We start from the raw sequence: 14,521 nt of genomic DNA, 5'->3' as shown, positions 1-14,521 counted from the left end.
AAAGCACCAGGGTTTGGGGAGATTTGTGTGCGGTCAAATCATGCTAGCTTCTTTGTAATCATAAGGGTCTATGGAGATTTGGCCGTGCAGCCAAATCTTTTCAAAGCACTAGGTTTGGGGAGATTTGGCTATGATGCGAAATCTTTCTAGCTTTTTATAAATCACGAGGGTTTAGGAAAATTTGACTGTGCGGCCAAATCTTGCTAGCTTCTTTCTAATCACAAGGGTCTAGGGAGATTTGGCCGTGCGGCCAAATCTTTTCAAAGCAACAGGATTTGGGGAGATTTGATTGTGATGCCAAATCTTTCTAGCTTCTTTTAAATCACCTGGGTCTAAGGAGATTTGGCCATGCGGCCAAATCTTGCTAGCTTCTTCTAATCACGAGGGTCGAGGGAGATTTGGCCATGCGGCCAAATCTTGCTATCTTCTTTCTAATCACGAGTGTCGAGGAAGATTTGGTTGTGTGGCCAAATCTTTTCAAAGCAGCAAGGTTTAGGAAGATTTAGTTGTGATGCCAAATCTTTATAGCTTCTTTGAAATCACCATGATCTAGGGAGATTTGGCTGTACGGCCAAATGTTGTATGTTTTGAAAGAAGCCAGAAGATTTGGCCGCATGGCCAAATCTCCCCATTTAAAATTTAAAATTCAAATCCTAAGATTCAAATTTCAAATCTGAAAATTTCAAAATCTTAGATTCAAAATTTAAAATTCAAAATTTAAAATTCAAAATTCAAAATTCAAAATTCAAAATCTTAGATACAGAATTCAAATTTCAAATTTGAAGATATGAAAGTCAAATCATATACTAAAGACCCTACTTTCAAATCACACTTCGAGATTCCTACTTTTACAAGACTCTTTCTTTCAAATCGTGGTGTTCCGAAATGGAGAAAGTGGAGAACATGCATGAATTAGGTACACTTTTGATTTCTTTCGTTTTCTTACTTGGATGATTGAGTAGCCATTGTTGTTTGTGAGCTTCTGCTCTTTGGATTTCAAGCAATCGTAGGAGCTGAGGGGATTTTGTCCAAAGGGGATTTCGTGAAGAGGAGGTTTCGTGAGATTAACTCGAAAAAGGAGAAGCTTCAGACTGTGGTAGTGCAGGCAGCCGAAACTGAGGACGAGGAAGGTAGAGGAAACTGTGGTAGTGCAGGCAGCCAAAACTAAGGACGAGGACGGTAGAGGGAAAGAGCGCAACCGAAACTGAGGACGAGGACGGCAGAGGGAAAGAGCACAGCGGAGGAAGAGATGGCGAGGAGGGCACCGAAACGGACGGACGGAAGGAGGAGGAGGATGAGGACGGAAGCGAAGGAGGAGGATGAGGACGGGGGAGTAAAAGATGGGCGCGGGTGAGAGGACAGACGAAAGCGAAGGAGGAGGATGACAGCGGCGGAGGAAAAGATGGGCGCCGAAACAGCAGCGATGGCGAGGAGGGCACCGAAACGGACGGCGAAGGATTTGGCCTTAGAGCACAGCGATGGCGAGGAGGGCACAGCGATGGTGAGGAGGGCACCGAAACGGACGGCGGAGGAGGCGTTAGAGCATAGCGATGGCGAGGAGGGTGAGAGGACGGACGCTTCGAGGACGGACGGAAGCGAAGGAGGATCGACAGAGGAAGAAGGAAAGAAGGATGGTGGAGAAGAAGGAAAGAAGTTGCGCAAAGAAGGGGAAGGAGAGGTCCCAAAAATAGGCTTTTGGGGGGAAAGAAGCAACCCCCCCAAAAAAGCATGCTTTTGGGGAGGGAGCAATCCCTCCAAAAGCATGAAGAGCCAAAAAAAAAAAAAAAAGACCTCTTTCTAATCCAACTATTGTGTGTGGAATCTATGGAGAGTTGAATTGGTAATGGAATTTTAAAACCTACATGGTTAAGTACACATTGCTAGGACAAAACTGGGATGGGGAGCCTCCCGGGACCTCTTATTTTAATATAGTTTTGAAGTTTTTTGCTTGCAATTAGCTAAGCAAGGGTGGAGGAGTGTTTTCCAAGAACTACCCCATCTAAGATGTTGTCCTAAAGCTCTCAAACCACCCTAGGCACACATTGGAGATCTAGGAAGGGAGAGAACAAGGTGAGCCTAGCACTTGATCCCCCATGAAGACGAATTCAATTCCTTCTCATACGTTTACTTTTTATGCTTGGTTTAAAAGGTTTGTTTAGCTTTGCCTTTTAAAGTTTTGGTTTTTTTATAGTTTTAGATTTTCTAGTTTGCTTTTAAAGTAATAGTATGATTTTAAAGTGTAATAGCGTGAATCATGAAAAGCATGTATGATTTTTTTGAAAGTAGGATCTCTACATTTGAATTTCAAAATTTGAAACTTGAAACTTGAAATTTGAATTTTTTATTTTAAATTTTGAATTTTGAATTTTAAAATTTAAATTTTAAATTTTAAAATCTGGATCTTCAATTTTTAAATTTAACGTTTGAAGATTTGTCCATGTGGCCAAATCTTCCTAGTGATTTGAAAGAAGATTTGGCCATGTGGCCAAATCTTCCTAGTGATTTGAAAGAAGCTAGCAACATTTGGCAGCACGGCAAAATCTTCCCAAACCCTAATGCTTTGAAAGATTTGGCCACACGGCCAAATCTCCTAGAACCTGGTGATTTGAAAGAAGCATGCAAGAGGAGGTTGCACAGCCAAAACTCTCCATACCCTAGTGCTTTGAAAGAAGCCTACAAGATTTGGCCACACGACCAAATCTCCCCAAGTTTGAAAGAACGCCACAACCAAATCTTCTCAGTGCTTTGAAAGAAGTCACCGAGGTCTCGAAGGATTTGGCCGTGCATTCAAATCTTGCTAGCTTCTTTGAAAGCACCAAGGTTTGAGCAGATATTGCTTCTTTCAAAGCACTAGTGTCTTAGGAGATTTGGCCATGTGGCCAAATCTTGTTGGCTCCTTTCAAAGCACCAGGGTCTAGGGAGATTTGACCATGTGGCCAAATCTTGTGGGCTTCTTTCAAAGCACCAAGGTCTAAGTAGATTTGGATGTGTGCATAAATCTTGATGGCTTCTTGAAAGCCCTAGCATCTCGGGTTATTTGGTTGTGTGGACAAATCTTGCTATCTCCCTTTCAAAGCACCATGGTCTGTGAAGATTTGGCCATGTAGCCAAATTTTGCTGCCTAAAATTCAAAGCACCAAGCTTTAGGAAGATTTGGTCTTGCAATGAAATCTTGTAAAGCATTTTCATCCTAAGTCACACCATCAGATATCAATATTGAACTATAACAAATGCTATGTACTATGCAGGTGCCACATTGAAAGTGGGGGTTAAAGTCAACTTGCTTGTCAGTGGAAAGATTGTTGCCATTGGGACAATATTCTCTACATCACATGATGACATGTGCCAAGGTGTGCCCTTGGGAGAAAACAATGTATCGGTGGCGATCGATATTTGTATGGATGAAAGTGCACTTCTTCCATTTCCTACAATGGATGCATTCTTAGTCTATGAGGCTTTGGGTAGTGTTGTTCGTTGGAAAGCACGATCAATGAGTTGTGTGGACAATGTCAATGGAGCTATTGTACCAATGAATGATATAACATTAGATACCATTGACGTTGAACCTCTATGTGAATATGATGAGTTTTCCATTCGAGAATCATGGAAGGACAAGAAAGTCTTAATATGGGATGAGCAGAAAACCAAGAGCATTGCAGAGGGTGTTGTTTTGTATGTCTACCCATTTGAACCTATAAATTTTGAGATGCTTGGTGAAGGTAATCTAGGTGTGGGAATTGAAAAGTATCACAGTGATGTATCAAGCATTGATACCATCCCCATTGCACAAATAACCTTTTTAGATGGAACTTCATTAAGAATCGATGACACCATGAATTCTTCAAGTGGTTCTGGGAAAAAGCACATGGAAGATGAGGACCCAATGGAAAAATCCACAAAAAAGAGGCGTTACTGCATGATAAAGAGAAAAGCTAAAAAACATGGCATGCCATTAGCATCATCTAGACTCACAAGGGATGCAGTCATAAAAGTATCTATGATTGATTGTTGTAAACAAAATTGTTGTCAATTTGCCGATCGTCAAATGATCTCCAAATTACGCATAGAGTATTGGGGCCAAAGTTTGGAGGCTCGCACCAATTATGTATATGACACTCTTGGGGTTGCTTGTCGAAAAGATGACAATGGGCAGTTCAAATATGTCTTTTCATTAAATGGTATTCAAGTTTGTTGTAGAGCATGGTATGAAATGCATGGTATTCCAAAAACAACATTTTATCGATACAGGGAGCAATTTGAAATTGGTATACGAAGGTGCATACATGGTAATAAAGGAATCGTGCGGAGAGGTTGGGACCACACAGAACTGGGTAGAGCCATAATCCAAGATTTTGTGGATAACAATTCTGAGCGTATGCCACACAAAAGTAGAACACTTCAGGATGGATCAAGGGAAACACAGTTGGTGATACCGGATGTATACAAGCAGGTTGATATTCTCTATGAAGTTAACATGCAATTAAAGCATAGTTTGGGTTGTAAGGAGATGTCAACTTCCACATTCAACCGTATATGGAACTCTGAATTCAAGCATGTAACTTTGTCAAAAACAAGTGAATTCTCTAAGTGTGGTTTATGTAGTGCAATCAAGGCTCAGCTTGCAGCGACAAAATGCCAAAATGAACGTAATAAGTTGATGGAAGATAGAAGAAAGCACATGTTACAGCAAAAAAGTTGTAGAAATGTGTACTACACTTGGCGCAGATTTTCTGAAATGTATCCTCAGACATACTTGTGCATTATCCATGATAAGATGGACCAAAAGAAGACAGCCATCCCTAGATTACGCAATCGTTCAAAGGACATAGACAAATCGTTTCAGCTCCCAGTGGCTTTGACTGGCATGATAACACATGGACATGGTCAAGGACGTTATGGTCACTTTTCTTTATCCTTGTGGCCGTCGGATCCTAACTTCACAATTGGTTCATTGGCTTTGTGTTTGAGAAATCTTGAAAGATTTGATAACCATGCACTTGGAGATTTGGTACATGATGGGATGCCAAGGTCTGACAATGCTCTGCTAAACGCACTAACCTCAAGAGAAGCATTGGATTCTCACTATGTTTCTAATGGCAAGCAACAACTTCATCTTGGAGCAGTGGGTGGAACATTCAAAGACCTTGGACTTGGAAGTTCCCATCAAGAAAACCCTTATAAGAAACTACCCGAACACCTATTATTGCAGTTGGATAATTGTGGTTCTGAAAACAAGAATAGGTACTTGTTTGCATACCTATCATTACTTGTTGCTCGAGGGATTTTCAAGTCAATTCAATTGGGATTCTTGATGGTTGGGCATACACATGAGGATATTGATGCAATGTTTAGCAGGTTTTCAGAGAGGTTAAGAACTAGCCAAACATTGACATTTGCACATCTCATGGATACTTTTAGACAATGTGAGGAGTCTTCTCCAACGCCATTTTTGGTAACGGAAGTCCCTGATTTCAAGAGCTATGTTGATGGATGCCTGTGCGATGGGAAAGATTCTTTAGTGGGACACTCAATGCCTCTCCAATTTTGGTTCTTTATGCGAAATGAAGTTCCTATCATGCAATATAAAGTGCATCCACGATCATTAGATTGGCAACCAAGTGAAGGTGGCATTGAGTTGTGGAAGAGACATCCGGATGGTCATCCAATGCTACCAAGTGGAGAGCCACCTTATGTAACCATGTTCAAGTATGTGAAGGATCACTTAGATGTGATAGTTGGTATCAAGGAGTATGTACGCTTTTGGGAAAAATGGGCACACTTGCAAGGTCCAGAAGCATCTTTCACAAAGTTTTACAAGCCAGTAGTGAAGTACTAGAAGAGCATGATTGATGAGCTTGATAAACCAAACAATAGTGTAGAGGGCATGTACGAGAGATTTTGGCCAAAGACGCAACATATTGATTGTGTGCAAGTAGTTGATAATGAAAACGATGAGTTTCAAGGAATTGAAGAGTTGAATGATCATTACTGTGGACCTCAAAGGAAAAAGCCAAAACAATCATTTGATCCAATGGTTGATGTACAAAAAGGACACTTTCTTTTGGTCCGACCAGCAGAAAAAATTTACCCGATTTGGCTAGGCATTGCTCAAACTGATGTACAGAAGGATAATAAATCTAAAAACTTCAAGAAGGTTTTCATACAATATTGGGCACCTATATGCAAAAGACACAATGCACAAATTGAGGAGATATATGCAGATTGTTGGAACAAGGTTTGGATGTGCAATAAAGGTGATCCTCCACGTTGGGAATCTGTTGATGCTATTGTATGGTCATGGGTTCCAAAATGTAACCTCTCAAAGAAGGTTTCCTCAAAGAGCAGCAACCTCGCCATCAAGGTGAAGATACCAACCATTGCACGCAAGCGAGCTTTATCCAATTTTTCTCATAGAACAGATTCCGACTCTGATGCTGACTCCACAATGGAGTGAAGGTACTTGAAAAGCATGACTTTTTTTTCCTTGCACAATAATAATTTAATTGAATACTGACAAATATTTGGAAGGTATGACATTGATCTTTTTTCTTTATCTTTTTTTTTGCAGACCATTGCTTTGTGGTTGCAAGTTCTGCACACTCGACAAAATATCAAGGACTAGTGTTGCATTCTTACTTTTTCTCCAACTAAACTAAAATGGTGTTTTTGAACACCACCTTTTTTCGAGAAGAGGCAAAAAATGCTTCGTTAAACTCAAACAATTGTGAGTTTCATATCCACGGCCAAATCCAGGGAGAAAGTCAATGGAGTGCACTCAATGCATTGTAATTGTAACCCCTCAAAAAATACCATGCATTGGTCGAAACCTCAACATTTGACATTTTATTTATGTTGATGCAAACCATCCACATTTGCAAGATTTGGATGGACTACCAAATCTATGGGAAAAATCAATGAAAAACATTGAATGTTACATAATTACAACCCCTCAAAAGTTCCCAAATTATCAGGATTTTCCCAAATTCTCTAATATGGTGTTTACCGCAGTATGCGCCTAGCCGCATCCAAATGTGGCTTCCTCGGTGCCTGCATAAACTGACTCACCAGCCCCACAGCATAGCTCAAATCTGGTCTGGTTATAGTCATGTAAATCAAGCTACCTACTATGCACCTGTACATAGTAATATCTTCAAGAAGCTCACCTGTCTCTGCATTGAGCTTCACATTCTGCTCCAATGGAACAGAGATAGGCTTACAGCCTCTCATCCCATATATGGACAACATGTCCAAACCGTATTGCCTTTGCAACAGCCATATCCCACTCGGGGATCTAATAACCTCAATGCCCAAGAAGTAATGCAGCTCTCCCAAATCCTTCATCTCAAATTTCTGCTTCAACAGCAGCTTCACTTCATTAATGTCTGCATCACTATCACCTGTAATAATCAAGTCATCAACATAGATGACTATAAGCACAATCCCTCTGTTTGTCCTTTTCACATAAAGTGAAAAATCTGAATTGGAAATCTGAAATCCAATAGTGACAAGATATTGCCCTATCTTGTCTGACCATGCCCTCGGCGCCTGTTTTAAGCCATACAAGGCTTTGCGCAACCTGCATACAAAATCGGGGTGTGAATTATCCTCATAACCTTCTGGCTGCATCATATAAACCTCTTCCTGCAAATCACCATGCAAGAAGGCATTTTTCACATCCATCTGATGCAAAGACCATCCCTTTGCAGCAACCATAGCAATTACTGCTCTCACGGTTGCCATCCTTGCAACTGGGCTGAAAGTTTCCTCATAGTCAATTCCATATGTCTGTGCAAAACCTTTGGCAACCAATCTTGCCTTGTACCTGCTAACAGACCCATCAGCATTGTGCTTTACTTTGTAAACCCACTTGCAGCCAATAGCCTTCTTATCATGAGGCAAAGGCATCAAATCCCAAGTGTGGTTTGCATCTAAGGCAGCCATCTCTTCATCCATAGCTGCTTCCCAATTTTTATGCCCTGCTGCATCCTCAAAACATGTGGGCTCTGGCTCCTCTAGAACCTTGACCATATAAGCATAGTGATGTGCTGTATACCCATCATATCTCAGCCTGTCAACTGGATACTTAATACGAGTGGACCTCCGTACAACTGGATCAGTTGCAGGAGTCTTTAAATCATGCCTGCTTTTCCTTGCACCAGGTGTAACAACAGAAGGAATCCCAAGTTCCTCATCAAGGCTCATTTCAGAGCCGCTTGACTCTCCATCAACATGAGAGCTACCAGCAGACACATCAAACACTGGAGCATGGTCTACTTTTTCTTTTCCCTTATGTGATACCTGCACAACACTATCAGGGCTGCCATGTGACGATTCACTAGATCTCAATCTCCCTTTCCATGCATTAGATCCACTAGTAGAGGACTCTCTGGGTCCACTCAAGGCTTGAGATTGCTGCTCTGCATTTATTGCAGCATTCCCATTTCCTGCATCTGCATCTCCTACCATAACAGTTGGTGCATACCAGCTGCTCATTTCATCAAAAACAACATCTCTGCTCACTTGCATTTTGCGGGTGGAAGGGTTATAACAGCGATACCCTTTCTGGTGCAGAGCATATCCAATAAAGATGCATTTTTCTGCCTTTGGATCTAGCTTTGTTCTCTTCTCATCAGGAACATGAACATAAGCTATGCAACCAAATACCTTCAAGTGAGAAATATCTGGTTTTTGGCCTGTATACATTTCTTCAGGCGTCATGCCATGGACAGCTGCAGTGGGGGTTCTGTTCATAATATAAACAGCAGTTGCTACTGCTTCAGCCCAAAAATAATCAGGCATGTTTTTCTCATTTAGGATCGCCCGTCCTACTTCTGCAATATGCCTGTTCTTCCTTTCTGCAACCCCATTCTGCTGAGGGGTAGACCTGCATGAGTACTTCCTTTGAACTCCCTGTTCTTTCAGATATTCACAAAATTCTTCTGAAAAGTACTCTCCCCCTCCATCAGATCTTAGCACTTTAATATGCACACCTTTCTCTTTTTCAACCATGGCCTTAAAGGCCTTGAAATGGCTGAACACTTCACTTTTGTGCTTCATAAAATAAATCCACACCTTCCTAGTGTAGTCATCAATAAACGTCACATAATAATGGCATCCACCAATAGAAGCAGTTTTGGTTGTCCAAACATCTGAATGGATCACTTCCAAAGGTCTTCTGCTCACCTTAGCATTTTTGGGAAATGCATGTCTGGCCTGCTTACCCATTTGGCATGCTTCACATACCTTTTGCATTCCCTCAACTCTGAATTTAGGCAAACCTGCAACAATGTTTTTCGTTTGCATAGATTTTAGCCTTTGTATATTCACGTGCCCAATGCGCTTATGCCATATCTCAATATCTGCAATGACACCTCTCCCATGCGCAAACATAGCAGCTTTCACCTCAGGCATATCAACATCCAAGGTGAACATTCTGCCATTTTTGTTGCCTTTCGCAACCAAGCGGCACTTATTTTTCAAGTCCTCAACAAAGCATCCATCAGGATTAAATCTAACCTGCAGACCTTGCTCAACCATCTGGCCAACTGAAACCAGGTTCTTAGTGATTTTTGGAACATGAAGTACATCTGCCAAGTACTTCGTTTTGCCATCCTGCATAGCCAATGGCACTTTACCAACCTGCGTAATTGGGTGTGCAGTATCATCACCTGTTTCAACATAACCTGGCTTATCCAAATTTCTAACATCATGAAACCACTCACCATGACTGGTCATGTGGTTAGAGGCACCTGAATCAACATACCAAACATCATTGCAAGCTGCAGCATCTCCTGACATGGAGTTAACCATATGCTGCATCACAAAAAGGTGCTCATTTCTGTCGTCACCATGCCCACTTGATGATGCATAGTTGCTTTGCTGCAACTTCCCACTTTTGATGTCATTCTGCTTTTTATAGCATGTATTCTCCTTGTGTCCAAGCTTTCTACAATAATAGCATTCTGTGCTGCTATTTACTTGCTGGTTCCTTTGCCATGAACCACGGCCTCTTTGGCTCCCCCTGCCTCTAGAACTACCACGTCCTCCTCCATAGGACTGGTTTTCCTGTTGTTGCTGTTGGTTCTGATTTCCTGCACGGCCACCAAAACGGCCTCTTCCTCTACCCCTGCCTCTACCTGTATTCGAGTAGAAAGCAGTCTCTTGAGAAGTTGAGGTGGCTGAACCACCATTCCTTTGCTCTTCACTCAGCAAGAGAGCAATAAGTTCCTGAAAATCAGGAAATGTTTCACGGACTCCAATGGATGTCCGAAACTGTGCATAATCTTTCCCAAGACCATTCAAGGTCACGGACACTAAGTCCTCATCATCAACAGGTGCTCCAATGGAGGCAAGAGAATCTGCAAGGCCTTTCACCTTCAAGGAATACTCATTTATATTCAGATTTTTCCTTTGCACATTGTGCAACTCTTGCTTTAGCTGCATCTTTCGTGCTTTGGTATTTGTGCTATACAGCTTCACCAATGTATCCCATGCCTCCTTAGGCGTCTCTACATCCTGTATATGCACAATCATAGAATTTGAAATGCTAACAGACAACCAATACAGGCATTTTCTGGCTTTTTAATGCCATTCTTTAAAGGCCTTCAATTCAGCAGGAGTGGGAGCAGTACCCAAAACTGGTTCTGCAGTTTCACCACTGATGTAATCCCAAACTCCCTTTCCCATAAGGAAGTTTGTCATCCTGAACTTCCATGCTTGGAAGTTGTTCTTGTCAAGCTTCTCACTGACAATGGTAGACAGATTCTCAGACATTTTACAAATCACGAATTGCAACAGCAACCTGTAAACACAGCAAATGCCTCACAAGGGCAAATAGCAAAATTTCTGCAAAAAGCCTCACAGGGGCAGATCTGCAACACTGACGAAAGTGGTATTTCACCACACACTCACTTCCTAGTGACGATTTTGCATCAACAGGCAACAGGCATGAATCTGCAACTCCCAATATCTCTGCACACAGGCATACGATGCAATTTCTGTGGCACCTTTCCACTGACTAGCCACGCAGTGGTCGCACAGCGAAAAATAGGGCCTTTTTCTGAGTGCCTGCAAAGAACTTCCGCCTTCAAAACGGACCCCGAAACGGACCCCGATACTACGCTCTCGCCACACCGCGAAGGGCCTCTCAATCTGAAACAGTGCACTCCTGCACTTCTGGCTGTGCTACCTGCAGAGATTTGCTCCCAAACTCGAAATAGGAGAGCAACACTGGTCCTCTTACCAAGACACCACAAACTTGGCTTGCTTTCTTGAGCTCCTTACCACGAACAAGGCTCTGATACCATGTAAAGAATAAGGGAGAGAGATAGGATACTCAAGTTCAGCTTTCTTCACAACACACAAAAGAGAGAGAGGACACAAGGTTGGAGGGTGAAGCCTTTCTTCACTTTTGCACACAACAACTATACAATAGAAGAGGGAAATACCCTATATGTCAAACCCTAGAATACGTGGTTCATATGTGAACCCAAACCAAAAACATACGTGGTAGTCTAACTACACCACGAGTACAACTAACATAGGCGGTGACATAAATGATAGTCATCTAGGAGATATATCGGGGGTAGAGCTTGATATCTCAACAGGTATACTGGTAGGAAACCAGATATTTCTCATTTGAAAGTTTTTGGTTGCATTGCCTATGTTCATGTGCCAGATGAGTTGAGATCCAAGTTGGATCCAAAAGCTGAGAAGTGCATCTTTATTGGTTATTCTCTGTAGCAAAAAGAGTATAGATGCTATAAGCTTTCTACTCGTAAGTTTATAGTGAGCAGAGATGTTGTTTTTTATGAGATGAGCAGCTGGTATAAACCAGTAAATGTGATTGATGATGTAGATGCACAAAATGGTAATGCTGCATAGAATTCACAGAGCAATCACAAAAGATTAGTGGACCTGTAGTGTCCTCTAGCTGTGGTTCACATACTTCGCCATGGACAGGCAGATTAAGATCAGGAGAATCTCCTCAAAGCAATGCAGATAGTGGTATGCAAGTATCACGAAAGGGAAAAGAGAAAGTAGATCAGCCCATGGTTGATGTGAATGTAGGTCACTCTTATGTGGATGGTGAATCCAGTGGCTCAGAACAGAGCCTTGATGATGAGTTGGGTATTCCTTCTATTGTTACACTTGGAGTAAGGAAGATAAGGGATGTTTTGAGAGCACCTGGTAGTGAGCCTATTTTGCGCAGGTCTACTAGATTTAAGTATCTTGTGGATAGGCTGAAATATGATGGATTTACAGCCATTCACTATGCCTATATGGTCAAAGTGATACATGAACCAGAACCCACTTCTTTTGAGCAAGCCATGGGAAAAGAAAAATGGGAGAAAGCCATGGATGAAGAAATGGATGCCTTGGAAGCAAATGCTACATGGGAATTGGTGCCTTTGCCTAAAGACAAGAATGCAATTGGCTACAAGTGGGTTTATAAGGTGAAGCACAATGCAGATGGTTCTGTGAGCAGATACAAGGCAAGATTAGTTGTCAAGGGGTATGCACAGACATATGGCATTGATTATGAAGAAACATTTAGTCCGGTTGCAAGGATGGAAACCGTAAGAGCAGTCATTGCTATGGCTACATCAAAGGGATGGTCTTTACATCAGATGGATGTAAAGAATGCTTTCTTGCATAGTGACTTGCAAGAAGAGGTCTATATGGAGCAGCAACCAGGTTATGTGCATGCTATTCATCCTGAGTCTGTTTGCAGGTTGAAAAAAGCCTTGTATGGCTTGAAGCAAGCACCCAGAGCATGGTCTGACAAATAGGACAGTATCTTGTCACTATTGGCTTTCAGATTTCCATAGCATATTTCTCACTTTATGTGAAAAAAATAGAGAAAGGTATTATGCTGCTTGTCATTTATGTTGATGATTTGATCATCACAGGTGATAGTGACGAAGATATCCTTTATGTGAAAATGCTATTGAAGTAGAAGTTTGAGATGAAGGATTTGGGAGTGCTGCGTTACTTCTTGGGCATTGAGGTGATTAGATCCATAAGTGGGATATGGCTCTTGCAGAGGCAGTATTGCAGAGGCAGTATGGATTGGACATGCTGTCCAAATATGGGATAACAGGCTGTAAGCCTATTTCAATTCCTTTGGAGCAGAATGTGAAGTTGAGCGCAGATGCAGGTGAGCTTCTGGAAGACCCTACTATGTACAGACGCATAGTAGGAAGTTGGATTTATATGACTATTACTAGGCCAGATTTGAGCTATGCTGTTGGGTTGGTAAGTTAGTTTATGCAGGCTTCAAGGAAATGGCATTTGGATGCGGTTGGATGCATACTGAGGTATGTGAAGTCCACATTGCAGTATGGACTATTTTACGAGACTGGGGTTCAGATAGAGTTGCATGGATACACTGATGCTGATTGGGCTAGTAGTATCTCTGATAGACAATCTACCAGTTGGGATATGTGTTCTCTTTTGGGAGTGCTGCAGCCACTTGGAGCAGCAAGAAATAGCCTATAGTTGCCTTGTCGAGCACAGAGGCTAAGTACAGGGGTGCAGCAATGGCTGCATGTGAGGTAGCTTGGTTGCATTAGCTACTTTATGATATGCATCAGTCTATAGATGGGCCAGTTGTCATTTATTGTGACAACATGAGCAGTATACACTTGGCAAATAACCCAGTCTATCATGCTAGAACAAAGCACATTGAGGTGCATTATCACTATGTGCAGGAGAAGGTTCTAGTAGGTTTTATTGATCTAGTCTATGTCAGCACAAAGGATCAGGTAGCTGACATATTCACGAAGGCATTGGGTGCAAAGAAGCTACACAATTTCAGAGACCTGCTTGGTGTGCAGGAATTGGGATTGAGCTCGAGGGGGAGTGTTGAGATATCGAGCTCCACTCGTGATATGCCAGGGTGACCATTGTGCATTTATGTCACCGACTTGTTAGCTGCAGATGCGATTGATACACCACCCTTGAATAATAGCTAGATGACAGTTATCTTTATGTACTCTAGTTAGTGGCTCAGTTAGTATGCCACCTAGGTTAGCTGAGTTTGGTTTGAGACCCACATATAGGGTTCATCTATTCCTTTTGTACTTAGGAGAGTTCTTTTGGCTTTCACAACTAAGAAGAGGAAAACTGTTTTCAGCCTCCACATTTGTGTGTATTCCCCCATTGTGTCTGTGAGAAAGCTGCAAGTGAGACTCCTTACTTCTCTCCCACTCTCTTCATACTACCACCCTTAGGGTCTAAGGTTTAGGATCTAGGTCCTATGATCTAAGATCTCGGTTTTAGGGTCTTAGATGTGGTGGAAAGGGTGTAGGGTCAAGGGTCCATGGTTTAGGGTTTAAGATGTACAATTTAAGATCCAAGGTTTAGAGTCTACAATTTAGGATTTAGATTTGGAGATGTTTTATTTTCTCGATTTATTAATAAAAATAAGTGTTTCTAATGTTAATAACTACAAGTGTGAGATTTTTGGGACCTTTTTTAGAGTTGCTAACCTATTTTTTCTAATGCAGCTATTCACCCT

This window comes from Dipteris shenzhenensis, chromosome 9 (genome assembly GCF_047967505.1).
Source record: "Dipteris shenzhenensis isolate YYH24624 ecotype China chromosome 9, Dip_SZ_1.0, whole genome shotgun sequence".
Taxonomy (NCBI): domain Eukaryota; kingdom Viridiplantae; phylum Streptophyta; class Polypodiopsida; order Gleicheniales; family Dipteridaceae; genus Dipteris; species Dipteris shenzhenensis.
The sequence above is the reverse complement of the archived record's forward strand: the minus strand, read 5'-3'. Positions refer to the sequence as shown.